The 19,275-nt window shown below is 39.3% G+C and overlaps 1 protein-coding gene across 4 annotated transcripts in view; it reads right to left on the bottom strand.

Annotated features, from left to right (window-relative positions):
* The window catches only part of LOC111563330 (myocyte-specific enhancer factor 2A-like), a 67,679-nt gene extending 48,911 nt beyond the window's left edge, over positions 1 to 18,768 (bottom strand). For 2 of the 4 annotated variants that reach the window (XM_055012636.1, XM_023262365.3), the window contains exons 1-2: positions 18,656 to 18,768; positions 10,587 to 10,704 (exon numbers count right to left, since the gene is read on the bottom strand). The gene's annotated coding sequence lies outside the window, so the exon portion shown is untranslated. The remainder of the gene's footprint in view (positions 1 to 10,586; positions 10,705 to 18,655) is intronic. The other 2 variants (XM_055012632.1, XM_023262366.3) reach the window with 2 other exon arrangements.
* Between the last annotated feature and the right edge of the window lie 507 nt (positions 18,769 to 19,275).

The raw sequence follows: 19,275 nt of genomic DNA on the forward strand, positions 1-19,275 counted from the left end.
TTGTTGAGTGAACAAAATATAGGAAAACAAAGAACGCAAGTGGTTACATTAAGACCTTGTCCACTCATTCATTCATTCATTCAGACTGACATGTCTTCATGCTGCAGCCAGGATAGTCAGACACATTAAATCAATATGATGATCTGTTATCAGATTATTAACTAAAAGACAGAGATCAAATATTTAATAATCCACATTTAATTGTCCTGTTTTTTGGATCTGAAGAAGTTGTATTAATGTGGATAAGGCTGTGATACGAAGCCCTTCTATTGCTAATGAGAGACTAATGTTAAAATCTGGGTGGCCTGGGGTCAGACATAGTCAAAGTAGGATAATTAGAAGATGACATTCAGAGGGAAGCAGCAGAGAAGCATGTAAGACTGCAACTCTGCTTCCTGGTCTCACCTCTGGACTGTCAGGGGTTTGGTTTTCTAATAAATTTGTCTATATCCTTCACATCTTCCAAAATGGGATGTATGCCGTCTCTCCCAATTAGATCAGGTTTTCCCCAGAAACTTTTTTTCACTTGTCATCAGCGTGACTGTTTAGAGCAGAACTTAACAAAAACAAAAGGGTTGGCCTTTCTCTCGTAGCTTCATGCCACAGCTACCCCAGGTGTAGAAACTTTCTTAGGTGACGAAGTTCAGAACTCAACTATGTGTTGTATTGACTGTGTATAGCTTAAAATTTCTACAAGTAAAGTGTGTTTTTTGTGTACAGATATGAAAATTTAGAGTGCCATGCATATCACTTTTCACCATCCAGCCAGTACAACATAATAGGGCCGCTCTGACCCTGTCCTATTAACCCCAATAAAAGAGGGTCAAAACTAATAGTGTAGAGCAAATTCTAAAGGATCATTCCAACATCATGAGCACTAATTAACAGCCCCCCTTTAACGTTTCCTCATGTAAAGAATAAACAAAGATAGAGCTGCTGAAGGTTAATCATGCTGGGTCTTAACAGCACCAGGTTGTTAGCAGTACAAAGCAGCACACAGTAATTGGCAACCCTTTCATCCCTCCTCCTCATTAAAGACCATGGGTCCATCTCTAATTGTGTTGACCCCACCGTGACTTCTGCTCCAGTCACTTTAACAGCGAATCAATGAGGCTTCAAGCTGTTGCTGCCCAGTATGCACCACTAGCTAACCTCCCCATCTTCTGCGACCAACAGAATAAAGAAATTACTGTCTCTGATATGTGCAAGAGTGAACGTCACTTTGTTCCAGTAGATTATAGAACTGATCTTGGCTGTCAGTGCAGAAACAACCACAGTGAGATTCATGGCCATTTGCTGGAAGATGAAAGAGTTTCTGTTTCATTAATGTTTGCTAAAGTGTTAAGAAGTGATGACAGAGATTACATTCCTTATTCATATCTGTACCTTCCCTGCAGCTTTGCCCATCGTCTTGCTCTCCTCTACTTTCCTTTTTCGCTCTGTGTCGTCCTTCTTCCTTCTAGCAGCTTATTTGCATCGTATCGTTCAGTGGGGAAAGAGAGGTTCTTTTGCTTGAGGCATAATGAGGCGGACTGATAGAAGATTCTTCTCCCCCCCCCTGGCATTCCTGGACATTCTTTGAAGTTCGATGAATGTTAAATGGAGTTTTTATAAAGGTTCTTGGGGAAACTTATACATGGTAAACAGGCAGGCTATGTGGTAGACCTGCTCCCTGAGGGAAGAGGAGTAAGATCAGGCTTGTTTACTGGCTGAAGTGTTTAACACTTCCCTGTTTATATTACCCTCCCCACAAACCCAATTGTGAAGGCGTTTGCTTTGATGTACGGAAAGTGAATGACAATTTATGTTAAAACATAATGGAGTTGCAGCTACTTAAATAAGGCAGTGATGAAATTTGCATTTTCATACGCAATGATGCTATGGCACAATGCACACTCTCTGAGTAAGTATACAAATGTCACAACCACCACCGACAACGGATGTAAATGAGTCTCCTTGTAAATCTACCCAATGATGAAGCTTCACATTCAGAAGTCAATCTTAAAATGTTCCACTGCTCCCTTTCCTATGGCTTAGTGAGACAGGAACATGTCTTTCATAGCAAGTCAGGAGCAAGGAAACCAAGTGATTGCTGTTGTCTGCTGCCAGGCATGGCAGGAACACGCACTGTGATTAATTCATTACCCACAGTCCGACATGCTAGCCTCTGGTATCAGGCAGCTTGAGTATCTCTGCTGGCCTCTGCTGTTTTGCAGGTCACTACACTAATGAGTTTTTTTTTTTTTTGCCTTAAATGTAATAATTAAACTCATCTCTCTCCAGCAGCAGCATAGCCATTTAATGCCATGCTGAAGGCAGGGCAGATTAGATGGCTTAAACTGTCAGCTGCCATCCAACCAGCTTGTCCAAGTGAGCTAGCAAACGAAGACTCTGTGTTACTGTTAAGTATGTTTGCCAATAGAGACTAGAAGAGTACACAGAAGGCTATGTCAGAGTGAGAACACATTAAAATCAAACCGTGGTAAAAAACAAAACAAAAATTTATGATTAAAAAAACGATAATAAATTTGTCAATTTCACACTCAATAAGCACATAGCTTTAGGACTGCATTCACTGACACCCTGTTCTCCTGTGCGCCGCAATGTTACTCACAACCTCCTAGCCTAGTGAAAACCCAAAGACAGCAGTCTGTTCATTTAATTACTGGCCCACTGTGATGTCATTTCATTATTGTGTTGCTTTTATGGCAGTGGCAATGGGCAAAGATTTTCCTGTCTCAACACAGACACTGATGTCATGCCTGCAACACAGATTGAAACACAAGCTGCCTTGTAAAACATAGCTGCACTTCCATACTCTCTGTTCCTTTAATAAAAAAGACTAATTAGTCACCAGCTTAACTGTCTATCCTGACACAATATGGACTTTTTGCTGTCTGCCATTGTCATGTTGTCTAATACTGATAGGCTACTGACATTGTGGTGAGGTGATCCTGGCCTGGGGTTCAATGACACAGTGTTGGTCTGGTCTGTATTGATGCAGCATGTACACTATAACATTTTTAACAGGAAAAAAAAAGCTTCAGCTCTGCTGGGTCAATAATGTTCAAAAAATCCAGCTGTTCCTAAACAAGTCCACATCAAGGATCCCTGAACACACTCACATATAGAGTAGCAGCACTACTGTGACTGGATTACCAGCTTTTAAGACCATGTGGGTCATTCCAGAATTGGAAGACATTTTATGTCCCACCCTTCAAATTTCAAATAATCCATGTACAAAATACTAAAACATGCAGCTGTTGTGTAAATTTACTTGTCCTGAGATCAAATCTAAAAAAACAGGCGAAAAGAAAGCTTGAAAATATTTTTTAAAATACCAAATAAGTCATTTTTCTCTTGTCCCACCCCCTGATGACCAAATTGAATCTCAAATAAAACAGTTCCAATTAAATTTAAATCTCATTTTTTGGTATTATTTTTTCATTGATGTCTCTTGAAATTGTGGGAGCATTTTCTTGATCAAGATAATATTTTAAATAATAATTATCATGTATGGAACGTGTGTCCCACAACATGCATGCAACCCTGTTAGCATAACCTTTTTATCATAGTAGAAGCAGAAAGTGAATTACATGATACACTGGAATCATCAAACAGTTTTCAAAAAAACAGGTAGAGCGAGGCTATGTCCTCTCTTCTATTTTTTGTATTTTTATACCATTGTCAGCCTTCAGGGCTGCACAGTGGAGTAGTGGTTAGCACTTTCGCCTTGCAGCAAGAAGGTCCCTGGTTCGCGTCCCGGCTTTCCCGGGATCTTTCTGCATGGAGTTTGCATGTTCTCCCTGTGCATGCGTGGGTTTTCTCCGGGTACTCCGGCTTCCTCACACAGTCCAAAAATATGCTGAGGTTGATTGATTATTCTAAATTGCCCATAGGTGTGAATGTGTGAGTGCTTGTTTGTCTTTGTATGTGGCCCTGCGACAGACTGGTGATCTGTCTAGGGTGTCCCCTGTCTTCACTCTAAGTCAGCTGGGATAGACTCCAGCCCCCCCCGCGACCCTAGTGAGGATTAAGCGGTGTATAGATAATGGATGGATGGATGGATGTCAGCCTTCATTCAACATCTCAGCCTACCTCATGCAACCCTGTTATGCATGATTAGAGTAGGGTTAGCAAACAACAAATAAAAAATGGCATAAAATGGTACCATTGATGTGTAAGGTGAGCCAATCAAGCCTTTGACAGTTTATTACCTATTATTAATAAATATGGAGCAGAAAATTGTAAAAGAGAAGGTTTATTTTTCAAATATTTTGAAGCCCAAATGTCCTCCAATTCTGGAATGACCCATTTAGTGTTTGTCTTTCAATCCTTCATGATGAACATCTTGACACTTAACAAGTTCATGAATGCTTAGAATGAAAAGCACACTTACTCCGCCAAGGAATGCGGCAGACTTATGTGACGATCGGCGTACATTTGTCTGTTAATCTGTCTGTCTGTGCGCAACATTACTCAAAAACAGAAAAACAGATTTGGATGAAATTTTCAAGGAAGGTCAGAAGTGACACAAGGACCACCTCATTAGATTTTGGCAGGGATGCAGCTTATGGTCTGGATCCACAGATTTGTTAAAAACTTCCACATCATTGCAAGATAGCAGCATGACGTCACTGTAACTATGACTACAAGTGAACACTACGTCAGCTGCCTGCTGACGATCACGATTGCAATCCTACAACAAATCCATCACTGCAGACTTATCGGGACTTATCCGTCGGAAATTATACAATGACTGAGCAGCCTTGGTGGAGAACTGTGCTCTCTGAGTGCTTTTCTTGTGAACTGCAATCCAGTCTGACTGTCTAAATCAGCACTGAACAGCGGGCCATATACACAGTAATGTTTTCATTTGCTGCTGTATTCTATATACTAAGTGACACAACTGTTTTGCTTTGAGGAAAAAAGTGAACAAACTTCATATATAGTCAGTGACATTAAACCTTTTCACTGAACTGAACATAGTGATACAAATAAGCAAAGTGATTTCCACCACCGTTTTGAATAAACAGCAGCTTGGATTTGTACCTCTAACCAGCATCTTCACTAGGGCTGAGCAATTTATGTAAAATATGTGTGATTTTTTTTTTATCAAAAGCATCATACTAGGAGGACTGCAAGGATACGTAAAACCATTTACAGAACTAATTGCATTTAATCATATTGTGATTTTGATTTGAAATTTAATCGATAATGAGTCCTAATCTTCCCCATAGCAACAGCACAGATTCATGGGTATTGCAGTACTGTATTTAGAGCCATCAGACGTGCCAAACTGACGGAATATTTAAGGAATTCACCTCTTTTTTAACATGTTAACATGCCCATATGGTGTTGTTTATATGCCCAAAGGCACTTCATGAGTGAAATAAGCAGTCAACACCATGGCTGAGAATTTCCACCTTAAAAGTGCAATGTGACTGATGATAGTCTTAAAGACACAGATTCAAACTTACGGGGGTTTATACATAAACTTAAGGAACAAATCCAGTAAGGTGTTGCTTTCTGTATTATTGTTCTTCTTCTGAATCACTCTTTTCTGAACACATATGGCTAAATGATTCCAATATTAAAACTTGCCATTGTGTTCCATAGGGTAGCTTTAGTGTGTTTGAGCAGAATCATAGGTGAGCTTGAGCTGCAGTGAATAAGTGGACAGAGAGGCAGGGACTATGTAGATCTGTACATTCTCGAATAAGCAAAGGTATAGTTACACTAAATGCATTTTAAAACGAGACAGGATTATTTTCATAGAAAAAAAATTAACACGAGTTTTAGGGGTTAAATCAGCAACTGGAGAGAGACTGTAAACTATAAAACTGATGGTACTACTATAAATCTACAGTATCAGGGAGAGTCATGTGTTATCAGTTAAAGATTCATTTAAAATAGAAACACCAAGTGGGGAAAAACATTTCTTGAAGCAATGGTCCCTCTCACTTGACAACTGTATTACTTCTGTGAAGGCACTCTTGTTTATTGTTTCAGCATGAAACAGATTCATTTAGTTGTGCTCCACATTTTTCCTCCTCCTGCAATGTCTCTTAGGCCTCTTCCACCCACGGTCCTCATGTCTTGTATCAGTAATGCCACAGTTCATAGATGCACTGAATAACATCAAAAGATATATCAATGTAACACCAGTCATACAGTACACTCACATGCTCACAGATCTTTAAGAGCCACATACCAGAGCCACAGGAGCATCTGCAGCCTCAGCCTAATCTTTTGATCTACGAAATTATATTATAATGAATTCTTTAACTTTTTTTGTTTGTTTCTGCTCTCATTGAAATTCTACGCTTTCAGCACAGTAATAACTTCCTTTTATGTTGTGAAATGGTAAGTAGATCTGAGGCCTCCATCCTGAGGGTCCTCCAGGCAAGCTCCTACCCACCACCCCTAACAGGCCTCACACACACACACACACACACACACACACACACACACACACACACACACACACACACACACACACACACACACACACACACACACACACACGTACAGACATATTTTAGCATTACCATCTCAGTCTTTGAGATCATTGCGTAAACAGTGGACTCTTTTTAAGTTGGTGTATGTACAGGACAAGTAGAGTTCAGCTGAAGACACTATACAAACCTTCCACATGCATTCCACACAAGAAGTAACATAAAAGGGGCATCCATGAAGAAAGTGTGGCACTAAAGATCTTCATGTCAGTATTATAACTGTTGTGTGGAGGGTGTATGCAGATAAATAAACAGCATGAGCTTAAAAATTTCGCTTTGGCCACTAAGGAATATGCTTCCGGATCAATACAAGGGTAGGAAGGGAGTGCTTTGAACACATACTTATTAGGGAGCACATGTGGATTGAGATGATAGTTGTGCAAGGAAATGAGCCCTCAGAACGTACTGAGCATACAGATGGACAGTGTGGTGCTGCAAGAATAGTTTGCTAAGTTTATTATTCCAAACTTATTCATTGTTTAAGCTAGGGTACTGTTCCATTCAAATGGAATGGAGTGACAGTATTTTGAATCCTAACACAACTTTATTATAATGCAAACTTCATTTCATCCTGATGTATTCTTTGTGTGCTTCAAAATTTTGTAAACAACTGTGTATATTCGCTTGTATTCATTTTTCTATCACTGAATTGCTGGCATGGGAAAAAATGGAATGGAATTAGGGTGTAGAATTCCTGAAATCCATGTAAATCCATGCATGCCATCACCTTGGGTGCTTGTGAACAGCAAAAAAAAAACCAAAACATGTAATTTGTAGTCTACAAATCAACACAGTTTTCTTCTAATTGCTGTCAACATTGTGAATTCTTAGTAATTTAAACTCATTACAGAAATTATCTGAATCCCAAATGAAACAAATGAATGGCAAGACTGATAAGACTGATATCTGATTGTGTAAATAGGAATAGAGGAAAGACATTTAACTCCAAGCCACAGATATTCACAAAAGAAAACCACTTTTACTTAAAAAAAAATTTTCGCTGGAGTCCAGTAAGGCTGAACAAATAATCAAAATATTATTGAAATTGAACTATGGCTTAGTAAAATTTTTATTTGAAAAACGTGTCATAACATATTGCTACACATTCAATGGCCACTTCATTAGGTACACCTTGCTGGTGAAAGGTTGGACACCCTTTTGCCGTCACAACTGCTTTAATTCTTCGTGGCACTCTTTCAACAAGGTGTTGGAAAGATTCTTCAGAGATTTTGGTCCATTTTGACATGATAGCATCACGCAGTTGCTGCAGATTTGTTGGCTGCACATCCATGTTGTGAATCTCCTGTTCCACCACATCCCAAAAATGCTGCATTGAATTGAGATCTTGGGGTCTGGTCTGAGATGATTTGAGCTTTGAGACACGGTGCATTATCCTGCTGGAAGTAGCCATCAGAAGATGGATAGACTGTGGTCATAAAGGGATGGACATGGTTAGTAACAATACTCAGGTAGACTGTGGCATTAAAATGATGCTCAATTGTTACGAAGGGGCCCAAAGTGTGCCAAGAAAATATCCCTCACACCATTACATCACCACCAGCAGCCTGAACCATTTATACAAGGCAGGATGGATCCATGCTTTCATGTTATTTATGCCAAATTCTGACCATCTGAATGTCGCAGCTGAAATCAAGACTCATCAGACCAGGCAACGTTTTTCCAATCTTCTATTGTTCAGTTTGCCAATTGTGGCCTCAGTTTCCTGTTCTTAGCTGACAGGAGCAACACCCGGTGAGGTCTTCTGCTGCTGTAGCCCATCTTCTTCAAAGTTGGACGTGTCGTGCATTCAGAGATGGTATTCTGCATTCCTTGGTTGTAACAAGTGGTTATTTGAGTTACTGTTGCCTTTCTATCATCTCCATTCAGTCTGCCCATTCTCCTCTGACCTCTCACATCAACAAGACATTTTTATTCACACAACTGCTGCTCACTGGACATTTTCTCTCTTCGGACCATTCTCTGTAAACTCTAGAGATGGTTGGGTGTGAAAATCCCAGTAGATCAGCAGTTCCTGAATTACTCAGACCAGCCTGTCTGGCATCAACAACCATGCCACGTTCAAAGTCACTTAAATCTCTTTTCTTCCCCATTCTGACGCTCAGCTTGAACTTCAGCAAGTTGTCTTGACCACGTTACATGCCTAAATGCATTGAGTTGTGGCCATGCGATTGGCTGATTAGCTATTTCTGCTAACAAGCAATTGAGCAGGTGTACTTAATAAAGTGGCCAATGAGCGTAAATGTGTTATTGGGGATCCACACAGATCGCCTACAAACTATATTCTCAAGATGTAAGAGAACATGCTTGTTTGGTAAAGATGAAGCAAAATTTTTGTTAGAGTGGAAAAGAAATGTTAAAATTATAATTCTCACCAAAACGGTGACCCATTCATTTTTTGGCATGTCATTCAGCCCTCACCTCCAGCACAGTTTTTATTCACTGAGGATAGCAAAGGAGTCCGGCATGGGCAGCTGTGCTAGTGATTAAAGTGGAAACGCTCCTCCTCATAGTTTGATGCAGCATGTCGTAGAACAGAACTGCTAAAGCAGGCCAACCCAGGCTAGTGGAAAAACCCTAAACGTCGGAGGCACTCCAAGTAAAACAAACTCTTGAACGGAGTGTGTGGAAGTTGCTGATATAACCTAGTCCTTAACTCAGCATGGAGTGTCTTCATGTACAGCCAGCATTAATGAGGTGTTGGCACCATCCAGAACAGTGTCAGGCCTCTGAGCAGGCCCAAACCACTCACTGGTCTGGACCGTGTCCTTGCAAATCAACACTACGTTTAATTAAGTCAAGCTACGCTGCCATCAACCCAACATTACTGTTTAAATTGGCAGAGCTGAGGGAAACCTATTTACTGTGACCAACAAAGGCAGATTTATATGACGGCAGGAAAGTAGATTGCAAGGCTAATATTTGGAAATTGTTTCATTTGATTTCTGTATTTATTGAGTGTAATTTTTGAGCCCCTCTGCGGCATTTTTAGCATCAAACGTGTGGGTGTGTGGCCCAGCGGTCAGACGGCAGGCAGCCAGAGGTTTGGCTGGTTTGGAGGGACTGGCTCAGGCCTGATCACTGGGGTGACCCCGCAAGAAGAATTCTCAAGAAAGATTAGAAATTCTTCCAGAAATCACAGCAAGAGGAAAGTAGAGTAGGGTAGAGTAGCGTAGAAGGTATTGCTCAATAAACAATAAACATGTTTTCAATATTTCTTCCATACAAGGATACACATAAAACACATTTTATTTTTCCCTTGACCCATAAATACTGTGTACAAGTAATTTGACTCAGCAGAGCCAGAGCTGCAGAATCAAGTCCAACATTTTAGCAAATGTTCTGTAAACCACTAAGCAGACAGGAGCCGGGCTTCATGTAGTTCATTTTAATTAAGTGAGATCACCCTTTGATCAAAACTCAACTATATTGTTGTAATTTTCTGCCAGAGCCATACACACCCGAAAAAAACAAGTTTGTTGGAATTGTTCCATGATAATGTGAGGTTTTATTTACTATTGCCATTTCTATAGCCCAGTGTGTTTCTGTCACCTTTTGTGTGAACATGCTATAACCACAATGTTATCTGACAATGGCTGTGCAGTGATTTTAGCAACATTGCTATGTAAATAGATCACTCAGAGTTAAAGTTAGATGTAACAGAATGCCTTGGCCTTACATTATCATGAACATCTATGTCAACACAAAGTAACACGCATACAAAGTAAAGCCGAGGCTGATGGAAACTGCTACTTTTGTTAGTTGGTCATAAACCAAACATTAACACAAAGATTCTGACCTTGTAGATCTGATCCGCAATTAACCTAAGTAGAAATAAAATACTTGCCCATGCAATCAATATTTCATGCCATATTTTCAACACAAATGTCCACGTCATGGTGGTACTAGGTGAAGATTATAGGCTTTGCAAGGAAGTTCTTCCTAAAGCACGCCTTAAATGTACAAAATCTTAGAGCCATCCATCCCATAGTTTTTGACATATTTCATAAAAGGTATTCAGTGAGTTGATGTGATGGTATCAGATATTACCTTGAATGGTTTGGTATGACCGCTGAAAGGAGAAGAACCTCTTCTTCAACGTCGAACTTTAAGTACAGCTACAGAAGAGATGGTACAGACAGTTATTCTTCTGCTTAGAAACGAGATTCTGAAAGAGAGGAAAGGTGAAAAGAGTCTCAGTTTTTTCTAATCTTACTGGTAACGATCAAGTTAAGTTGTGAAAGTGGGTTGTTATATTTAATTTAGGCTAAAGTGATTTTCCAGTTCTTTTGTTCTGGAGATGAAATTTTAAGAGCACTTTCCCGATTGAGAACAAACTGCTTTTCTGCTCAAAATGGGTTCTAACTCACATAGACACATGCACACAATTGTTTGTGTGAAATCCATCTGTAATAAATGAAAGAATTTTGTTGGATGCAATAAAACCATCAATGAGCATGATTTTTCCAAAACAGATATGTTGTCTGTATAATCACATTACAGATAAGAGAGAAACTGTCTGTGTAAAAGCAAAACAGAAAAGTTTGGTTGCAGTACAGTCATGGTAATAACTGTGCTGTGCCACAGTCACATTAGCCTGGATGTTAGCATAAACACAGACAGAAAACAAGCTCACAGCAAGAAGAGTCAGCTAAACCTCATCTTTTCTGCTCCGTGTGATACAGCATGGGTTAGGTTTAGCCAGTCATCACCACAACTAATCAAAGTGGATAAGAAATGTATTAGTCCATGCTGGAGCAGACTACATTGGCTTGGGTCCACCAAAGCAGGCCATGTAATTGACTAGAAAAAAACTCAGTAATTGACGGAGAACTCAAAATAGCTTCTCAATAAAAATACACACACACACACACTTACAGTGCAGCCTCTATTTCTTCAGTATGTGGTGCAAAAAGAGAAGCCTGTCCCTCAGAAGTGTTGCTATTTCTGTTTACCACAAGACCCAAAATATTCTATCATTGGAGAAAGTAGGAGGGAAAGGAAATACCACTGGGGAACACACGGACTCCATGCAGTCACACAAGGGAACATAACTGACAGGGTTGATGAGTGGTGGACGAGTGTCATGTTTATGGTAACAGGCTGTAGTTCCACAATATCCACGTTCATTTTTTAAAAGTGACATTATCTCATTTTTTTGAGATTCCATCTACATTTTACACTCACCATCAATAACTGATTTTGCACTTGCACAGCCACTAATCCGATGCATCCCAATTTTAACATTTACTATTAAAAAATTGGTGTTGGGTTGAAGGAAAGTTGAACGGAGCATAGTACAGAGATATCCTCAAATAAAACTGACTCCAGAGACGTCAGGACCTCAGACTGAAGATTTACCTTCCAACAAGACAATAACCCTAAATACACAACCACAACAATGCTGAAGTGGCTTATGGTGAACTGTGTGAATATCCCTAAGCCAGAGCCCTGACTTGAACCCAATCAACCTTTAGAGAGTCCTGAAAATGGCTTTCCATCTGTCCCATCTATCCTCACAGAGCTTAGGAGGATCAGCATTGAAGAATGGCAGATCTTCATATCCAAGAAAGACAGACAGACAGACAGACAGATAGACAGACGGACAGACAGACAGACAGACAGACAGATAGATAGATAGATAGAATTGTGAGGAACTTCTAGCGATCAGCATCAGTTTGAATTTGGCTACAAATATATAATATAAAATAAAGGTAGGCAAAAGTTGCAACATCATAGCCAAGAAGAATAAAAGCCTTTTAAAAAAATATTTTAGTATGAGGCTGCAACATCAAAAAATGTTTTAAAAAAAGGTGACGGAGTCTGACTAGTTGTATATGAGCGACAGCAAAGACCCATACAGCATGTGCAAACAGTAACTGTGCTATTGGCTCTTCACAGATGCATGGTATTCTTAATGCTGCTCATATGCAAACTGAACAGAAGAAAAGTATGCTATATTTTATGTCAACAAAATGAAAATACTATATATCTGCTCCAGACTGGACAGCATCCAGGATATCTAAGCTTGGTCAGAGATAACTGACTGAAGATGGGAGAGTTCTTTCATCGCATATGCTCCCTGTGGTCTCAGCAGTCTGACAGGGAGACAGTGTAACCGTGACCTGATTACCTGTCCCCTGAAGCCTGTAATCACTAAGGCCAGCAGACAGGCACTGTCGGTCCGCTGACAGGGAGGATAATTGAAGCCGATGGTACATGCTGCTAGCCCTGCTAATGAAATATGAAAACAAAGATAGGGACAAGGCAGCAGGGATGAGGATGAATGCCTGAACTACAGAGCCAATATTTTCTGTCTATTAACCATCAACTTTTCACTTCACCTGCCAATCAGACATTTAATACATTGGTGTTTGTGGAATGATGATATGTGGATAAGACCCTCACAGAAGCCCACATAATCACTTTATTAGCACTAGGTCTTTTCTACAGGCAATTACATCATATCTCAGGTTTTCCCCTTTTCATGTTCATCAAAGACAAGAGTGTTGTAATTTCAGTTTAGTTATAAAATGCTAATGCACTGCGCAGTGCTGCTGCTGGTTCTGTTACCATGTAGCTTATTAAAAAAAAAAAAAAACTAAAAAAAAAACATTAATCCAGTACATTGACGTCTTGAAGGGACTTCCAGAACTTGGATAACCGAGGCCTTAGCAGATAGTACTGACAGTAGGAGATGAAGGCCTGGACGATTATTGCATAAGCAAGTCAACATTTTTTTGTTTATTGTTATCCTACTTTTTAATATCATTAAAAAAACATCTCTAATTTAAATATTTCATTTTAATTAAATTTACAGTTTCTTTTAGAAATTAAACTGCGCCACATTGGCTATGATGTAGCCAGCTGTCTGTAGCCCCTCTGATCCCATACAATGTTCTGCCCACAGCCCTATTTGATGGGTTACACATCAGAAGAAACAGCCTACTAGCACTGAAAGATAAACATTGAACATTTGTCTTTAAATAGACATACATAAACAATAAAGGGAGGAAATTTAACTTAGGTTTCTGTTGGAGTTTGGGTTATTTAAAATCTTTTTCGTTTTTCCTGCAAATATTTATCCATTTCAAATATTGGTTAATGATCTAGATTACGAGCAACTGAACTCAGAATTGACCAACAACTACTATATCAATTGACGTGTAATTGACAGTTTAATATCCTGTGATTTTTTTTTTTTATTTAACAGAGGTTAGAGGACATTTCCTAAACTTCTAGAAGCTGACTAAACACGTTCCAAAATAAGGTATCAAAGACGGGTGTCTTCATGGTGTCTGACACATATTCCTAATGAAGGGCAATGCTCTGTGGGAGTCTGGGTAAAGTAATGCATTTTCTTGACCTACACTGCAGAAATGTTTAAATGCTCAGAAATGTTAAAAATACGATTGGCTAGAAGCACAGTATATTCAAACTTCTGGCACCAATGAGTTGGTCAGGGCTTTTCAGTGATTATCACTCATCTCAAAGAGCTGCTCTGAGGAGCTGGCTGCTTTATCAATTAATAGACACTGACAAAGAAACCATAGCCCATCAAAATAAAATAAATGCACATTGAGTTTTGTCATTCTCTCTTTTCTTGCTAGCATTGTTTTCTGTGAAATTATCTGTATTGACAAGTGCCACTTCTGGTCCGAATGTTACACTGACATAGGTTCAAACAGTTGAACAATGTATCCTAATTCATTTATAGATGTAAAGAAATATTGAAATATAATCTAAATTTTCACCAGTCAGCCCACTGATTGACCATTACAATTATAACAACCATTGGTATAGTAAGAGCTAAATACAAACCTACCACTCAGCCTTGTTGGTCCCAGTGGCCATTTGCAGAATGGCAATGGATAAAATATTCTGGAGCCCAAAAAGCATTTTCTCCATAGACCAACATCCATCCATCCATCCGTTATCTATACACCGCTTGATCCTCATTAGGGTCACGGCGGTGCTGGAGCTTTTTAGGGTGAAGGCAGGAGACACCCTGGACAGGTCACTAGTCTATCACAGTAAACAACTACACTCTCATTCACACCAATGGACAATTTAGAATTATCAATTAACCTCAGCATGTTTTTGGACGATGGGAGGAAGCCGGAGTACCCGGACAAAATCCACGCATGCACAGGGAGAACATGCACAGACCAACATTATAAACTGAAATAGCACTCTTTATGTAATGAATATGTAATTCACAGAGGGTTCATAGTTGAAAAAGTTTTTTTCTTTGGAGTCCCACTGTCCCAATGTGTAGTTTATCAGCCAAGTGGGAACATGTGGGCAGGCCAGCAGGGGAAACACTAACACACAACTGTTTGGGTGACAGTCACATCACAAAGGTTACATTTTAAAATACCTACATGTTTACAGCTGTGAAACTAAATGTATTAGTGCTCCTGGATGATTTCTACTAATGGTGATGAATTTGGCAGAATTAATCTAATTTTTCAAACACATTTAGATTTAGTTGCTCTGTTTTCTACATGACACAATTTAAGAGCGTTATTTGAATATTTCAACAATGAATAAACACTCTTCTCATTAAATAGTGAGTCATTTTTAGACTCTCATGGTCATATTTTCTATAGTATTTTCTCTGCATAAAGTGTTTCACATTAATTAGACATTTCTGTGTAACAGATGTTACTGGTTTTCTCAACTTTTAATCTGTTTTAAAGTGTCGCATAAACTTTTTTTGTGGCTTTATTTAAAAGCTACAGTTGAAAAGTAGACAGGAAAGCAGGGAGAAGAATGGGGAGAAGACAGTAAAGGGGTCTTCAACTGGAATTGAACCCAGGCCACTGCATACATTGGTCACTCGCGCAACCAGTTGAGCTATCTGGGAGCCCAAGTGGCTAATAAACTTTTTAAAACTGATTTTATCACAAGTGAGTTTATCACAAGACGTAATTATTGCTTAACAAGAAGACTTTGTTGTTTCCTGTCTTTGGGTAATTCTTTAATTTTTTAACTATTTTAAAAATAAAAGATGAAAATATTTTAGGAAAAGACTAAACCATTCACTCGATCAAGAGAGAAACTGCTGCTTTTCCTGGACTTACATGACTGTGAATGAACTGTTGGGAGCTTTGAACTGTTGGTTGGGAAAAAGAAAGACATTTGAGAACATCACCTTAGACACCAGGATGCCACTATTTTCTGTTGTTTCGCTGATTAATTGATTAAAGGTGGAAATAATCCACAGATTACCTGATAATAAAAATATATACTAGTTGCAGCACTGCAGTAAAAATATACAGTAATTTCTCATACAGTACAGTGTATTTTAACTGACAAAAAAGACTGAATTTTCTTACAGTTATATTGCTTTGGGGAAGGATCTCTGGAAGGGTAAGAAGCATTGCATTACTTTATCTTGATTTTCACACAATGGCATAGTAACATTTTTTTCTCTGACCAAGCATCTGCTGGCATCAGTGTAACAAAAAGAAAATGGTAGTTTTTTAAACTCTCTCACAAATGCTATGCTGTCTTTAACACTTAATTCACTGCTGGACATACAGATGGTAGACTTTTTTTGTCATGAGGTCTGTTTATAAAGCTGGTGTTTGTGGTGTCACTTACCCTTTGACTATAGCTTCAGTTAATGTTTTTCTACAGGATCTCACAGGGATATGGTATTTTTTGCATTTTCGAGGTGCTCAGTGGAGCCAGACAATTAAGACCATTACTCACCACAATGGCCCTTTTCCCCCCTAGCAAATTGCTGCTGGATGCCAAATAGCTGTTTCTTGATGACTCCTTTTATTTGCCTATGCAGACAACACTGCCATACAGAATTTGCTACACTTGCTGTTTATTATTCTGCCAAGGGATGTGGCGGAGTTATGTAATGATCATTGTTGGTTTGGTCCGTCTGTCTGTCTGTCTGTTAGCAACATTACTCAAAAACCGAATAACAAATTTGGATGAAATTTTCAGGGAAGGTCAGAAATGACACAAGGACCAGGTGATTTGATTTCAGCAGTGATGCAGCTTTAAGTTTGGATCCACTGATTTGTTAAAGATTTCTGTATCATTGCGAGATGGTGGCACGGCATCACTGTGAATATGACAAGTCAACACTACGTCAACGTCCTGCTGCCTACATGATTGTGATCCTACTACAAATCCACCACTGCGGATCACAAATTTTTTAAAGATTTAACTTGTTGGAAATGCTACGACTCAGCAGCCTTGGCGGAGTACTGCGTTCTCTGAGTGCTTTTCTTGTTTGACTTTTGACACTGTTCATTAACAATATTTGCTTTTTCAATCTTTTATCCTTCTATAATAGTCAGTGTTTACTGTTATGCATCAAAACATCCAGTTGGCAATGAAAGAGATTCTGATTCTAGAAGTACATTAGAAGTCATATACAGTATAGTAAGATTTTTATGTAACCCTCAATGATGTAAAAATCTGAAATGGTTGCTTCAATTATGGTGTTTTAACTGTTGCTAAAAGTCATTAGAGTATGTGTGCGTCAGACAGTAATGTCAACGTGTCACACACCTAGTTCAGACATCACTCTGTGTCCATTCAGTCTTCTGTTTTTTCTTTTGGCTGCAGGTTCTGGGTCAGTCTTCATTTTTCAGCAGTTCGTTTCCAAAACTCATTAAAGTAGGTTTCATCCCTACAGCCTCTAAGTCTGTATAAGAGCTTCAACTTAAAACACAGCTAAACCTAGACGTTACACACTTTAATAAACCCTGTACACATTTGTCATGAACAAATAAAAAACAGATACAGTCTCTACACTTTCCAGTGACAATAACACAAAATCTTGGATTTGCTACACAACACAATCAGTGTTAACATCTTCTGGTTGGTCAGGACTACCTGGTTGTAGCAGTATGCGGCTGCATGGGTGGTCTGTATCGGAACAGCAAGAAATGGGTCTGCAAAAAAGTTCCGCCACATTTACCTGTTACCATTTTCACAATTCCCTTCACGATAGTACACAAACAACCTACCACACTGACAACTTCAACCACTTATGCTGAGGATTTACATCATGCAGTGCAGCGGCCCTGTATTTTCAGTGAATTATCTATTTTAATGATAGTGCTCATCTCTCTGCCTGCAAATGTTCCACCAAAACAACTTAACCCGTCACTATTTTCCATTCCTTAGCCCCGCCCACAACATCTGTGACTGGTTTAAAGATATACTAACAAGTCAGAGCATTTTTACTCTCTATAGCAAGATGATGGTGAGGTACAGCCGGATCAGTATATTGTACAGAAAGTGCTGGAATAAAGACTCATAGCTCAGACAGTCTTTACTATGGGCTGTGTGCTGTGGCCCCCCAGCTCCTCTTTAGCTCTGCTCCTGGACGTTCTGTCATTTTGGCCTAAAACTGTTTAAAGTCATATAAACTACTTGCTGCACTCTGTGTTTGGGTGTACAATAAATGTATGTTAACTTAATGTAGTTACTGCTATTGGCTCACTGCAGTAGAATCGTAAGTATGCAGGACAATAACTGTTCTGCAGTATTGTATTAAGTACTTCATGATTTCAGCCTCTGATACTACACAACAGCAAAGAGGGCGCCCTGGTAGCCCACCTGACAGGCAACCCATAAACAGGGCTACAGTCCCCGACGCAGCGGTCATGAGATCGAAACCAGCTCATGGCCATTTACTGCAAGCCCTTTCCCAACTTGCCTGTCTCTCACTGCTGTCCTATCATTAAAAAATGGTCAAAGAAGTCATGCAGTTTTTATCTTGAGGCAGCATGTTTTGAGAGGACAGAGTGTGCAGTGAAGTATCAGTCTCAGAGGCCACACTGCTGAGGCTCTGTACAGTTGGCTGATCAAAGTTTTATGGGCTGAAGCTCCCCATCATCGCGGCACACATCACAACATGTACAGTACACGTCCTATGCTCGCATTCACCCACACTTTACCACAAAATTACAACAACCGTCGACTAGATGTACATGTGAGTTCAGCTGTACAGAGAATTTACTGTCACTATCTGAAGCTGTTCAGGTTGAACATCGCTGCACTGGTGAAGAGTACAGTCTCCCTCCTATCACAGCCAGTAAACACACTTCACAGAGAAAGACAGATGTGTTTGCTCCACTTACCTCACTGCCCTGCTGCTGCTGCTGCTGCTGCCGCTCTAAATACGGGCTTTTTATCAAAGTGTCTCCGGCAGAAAGACTCAGACACACAGAGCGCCTCGTCCGCTATATTTAGGAAACTGACAAACTCTCTCGCAGAGGCTTGTAGCTCCTCCCACATCATCCCACACAGCAGCCAGCACACGCACGCACGCACATACACACGTTGGTTATTCCACTGTGTGTGTCAGTGTAAATGGGACTTTTTTTTTTTTTTAATGTTTCTGTGTAAGTAACCCATTTGAGGATGAAACAGTGGTTCAGAAGAAAGTTATTAGTTGGATGAGTTGCTGAGGGGCACAAAGTAGACATGGGATTTCTGGCTCTTTGAAGGGAGCCGGATCTTTCAAAGAGCCGTTCAAAAGACTGGCTCATTGCTGTATTCATTTATTTTTTAGAGGTCAACCAGGGTTTATCAAGGAGTTTATTTTATTTATTTTATTTATTTATTTTTATATATATATATATATATATATATATATATATATATATATATATATATATATATATATATATATATATATATATATATATATATATATATATATATATATATAAATAAACTCAGTAGAGTATATATATAT

This window comes from Amphiprion ocellaris, chromosome 1 (assembly GCF_022539595.1).
Source record: "Amphiprion ocellaris isolate individual 3 ecotype Okinawa chromosome 1, ASM2253959v1, whole genome shotgun sequence".
NCBI classification, from domain to species: Eukaryota; Metazoa; Chordata; class Actinopteri; family Pomacentridae; genus Amphiprion; species Amphiprion ocellaris.